Genomic DNA, 3,003 nt, shown 5'->3' on the forward strand with positions numbered 1-3,003 from the left:
ATGAAGCGTCGCCGTGGGATCGAATTTGGGCCGGTCGAGCACGACCGCTCACGGGAGGCCAATGTCCGCCCCCCACGCCCAGGCAGACGTGCCCTGGCCTAATGGCATTGGGCGCAACTTCCATTCAAAGACTCGACGGTTCACGGGATTCTGCAATTCACACCAAGTGTCGCATTTTGCTACGTTCTTCATCAATGCGAGAGCCGAGATATCCATTGCCGAGAGTCGTTTTGACATTCGAGAGACGTCCCCTACGCCCGTGCACCCTGCGGACGGGGCCACCTTGCGGCGGACGCTTCGTTCAGTTTTTCTTGGCGCGTACCGCGTCGGGGGTTTGTTAGCCCGCACGGCGCCCGGGTGAGCGCGGGACGGGGGCGCTCGCCCCGCGCCCGGGCCTCGATTTTATTTTTAACGTGTTCACGGTCTGCCTTTGCAGGTTTCGACAATGATCCTTACGCAGGTTCACCTACGGAAACCTTGTTACGACTTCTCCTTCCTCTAAATGATGAGGTTCAGTGGATTTCTCGCGACGTCGTCGGCAGCGAACTGCCCACGTCGCCTCGATCCGAACACTTCACCGGACCATTTAATTGGTAGGAGCGACAGGCGGTGTGTACAAAGGGCAGGGACGTAGTCAACGCGAGCTGATGACTCGTGCTTACTAGAAATTCCTCGTTGTAAACCAAGAATTGTAATGATCTATCCCCATCATGATGAAATTTCAAATATTACCCGGGCCTGTCGGCCAAGGCTATAGACTCGTTGAATACATCAGTGTAGCGCGCGTGCCGCCGAAAACATCTAAGGGCATCATAGACCTGTTATTGCCTCAAACTTCCGCGGCCTAAAAAGCCGTAGTCCCTCTAAGAAGCTGGCCGAGGAGGGATACCTCCGCATAGCTAGTTAGCAGGCTGAGGTCTCGTTCGTTAACGGAATTAACCAGACAAACGCTCCATCAACTAAGAACGGCCATTCACCACCACCCATAGAATCAAGAAAGAGCTCTCAGTCTGTCAATACTTACTATGTCAGGACCCGGTAAGTTTCCCCATGTTGAGTCAAAATAAGCCGTAGGCTCCACTCCTAGTGGTGCCCTTTCGTCAATTCCTTTAAGTTTCAGTCTTGCGACCATACTCCCCCTGCAACCCAAAGACTTTGATTTCTCATAATGTGCCGGTGGAGTCCTAAAAGCAACATCCGCCGATCCCTGATCGGCATCGTTTATGGTTGAGACTAGGACGGTATCTGGTCGTCTTCGATCCCCCAACTTTCGTTCTTAATTAATGAAAACATCCTTGACAAATGCTTTCGCAGTTGTTCGTCTGTCATAAATCCAAGAATTTCACCTTTGACTATGAAATATGAATGCCCCCGACTGTCCCTGTTAATCATTACTCCGATCCCGAAGGCCAACGTAATAGGACCGAAATCCTATAATGTTATCCCATGCTAATGTATACAGAGCGTAGGCTTGCTTCGAGCACTCTAATTTCTTCAAAGTAACAGCACCGGAGGCACGACCCTGGTCAATTAAGACCAGGAGCGCATTGCCGGCAGAAGGGATGAGACAATCGGTGCACACCAGAGGCGGACCGACCGGCCCAACCGAAGGTCCAACTACAAGCTTTTTAAGTGCAACAATTTAAATATGCGCTATTGGAGTTGGAATTACCGCGGGTGCTGGAACCAGACTTTTTTTTTTTTGGCGAAAGCCGCCTGTGCCTATGCGGGGGGTTTGGCGGACCCTTATCCGTTTATTAACTCAGAAAAAATTATAAAGTGTACAATTCGAAAACAGTAAATGAGGAGTACTTACTCCCTTTACTTTAAAAAAAATTCTAATCTATGTGCAAACTCTATACAAGTCTAGAAATACGGTAGAATTTGATCTATAGACATGCTCTTCCCTTTTATACAGTAGTCTGACTTACTGCGTAATGCCCCCGCCAATATCTCCCCCAACCGCCCAACCGAAAATCAATCTCAAAGCATCACTAAGACTTACCGGCGAAGGTGGGGAGTACCCAGTTTATCCAGTCTGATAATGCCTCGCAATTTTCCCGTAATGTCCTCCTGATACATAACCCGAGTCAATTGCTGAGATGCGGCTTCCTTCGCAAGATAATCAGCCGCTCCATTAGCCTCTCGAAAAACATGTCGTACGTCCGATCCTAATTCCTGTTGAAGCTGTACAATGCACATTATCAAATGGTGCACCTCCCACATCCCAGATACTCGTGACTGTAAGAGCTGGAGAACAACGGTAGCATCTACCTCAACAACTATGGGTGCTAAACTGTGTGCTCGAGCTAGCTCTAAACCACGCTAAACAGCAGTAAGCTCTGAGACCACACTAGTGGCCGTACCCAAAGCAAACTGGTATGCTAGATGCACCTGTCAAATTTCAGCCCTAATAATGCCTGCCGCTGCTGCCCGGCCCGGGGTTTCCCAGCGAGGACCCATCCGAATTCAGCTTAAACCACGTCGGAGTAGCGGTACTCCAATGCACCACTCTAGGAGCTCGAGGCATCACTGGCCTGAAGCAGAAACCCATAGCCACCGCCCGGTGCAAGTCCCCCTTCCACTATATGCTCGTCATGACCCGTGCAGCATACAGTGTGCGAAGCTGGCGTTGAACCTCAAATATGATTCCCGTGGCCGTAAAATGTACCCCATGATATTTTGCAGCATTTCGCTGCGTCCAAGTAGACAATAGAATCAGAAATGGTACCAAAGTGCGAATATGCAAATCTGAGTGAAACGGGGTAGAGTATCGCCAAAAGTGGACCATACAAATTAGGTCCTCCGTTTCACAAAGCTGAAGCCCAAAGACGTTGGCAAAATGCAGCCACACATCACGAAATATCACCCCTTCAACAAACAGATGAGAGATGCTCTCCTCTGCCTCACAACATTGGCATTTAGATGGAAAACTAAATCCCTTTCGCTTTATGCGTTCATCCATTGGGATCCAATCCTGGAAAAGCCGCCATAAGAAAACGG

General features: G+C 49.5%; 2 long non-coding RNA genes across 2 annotated transcripts in view; both read left to right on the forward strand.

Moving 5' to 3' along the window:
• Positions 1–3,003, forward strand: part of LOC110011324 — an 11,605-nt gene continuing 8,602 nt past the window's right edge. The window contains exon 1 of the long non-coding RNA XR_002286325.1: positions 1–13. This is a non-coding gene — a long non-coding RNA (uncharacterized LOC110011324). The remainder of the gene's footprint in view (positions 14–3,003) is intronic.
• The window catches only part of LOC110011323, a 2,917-nt gene continuing 523 nt past the window's right edge, over positions 610–3,003 (forward strand). The window contains exons 1-2 of the long non-coding RNA XR_002286324.1: positions 610–785; positions 2,014–2,020. This is a non-coding gene — a long non-coding RNA (uncharacterized LOC110011323). The remainder of the gene's footprint in view (positions 786–2,013; positions 2,021–3,003) is intronic.

The sequence above is a fragment of the Sesamum indicum genome, unplaced genomic scaffold, assembly GCF_000512975.1.
Source record: "Sesamum indicum cultivar Zhongzhi No. 13 unplaced genomic scaffold, S_indicum_v1.0 scaffold00145, whole genome shotgun sequence".
Lineage (NCBI taxonomy): Eukaryota > Viridiplantae > Streptophyta > Magnoliopsida > Lamiales > Pedaliaceae > Sesamum > Sesamum indicum.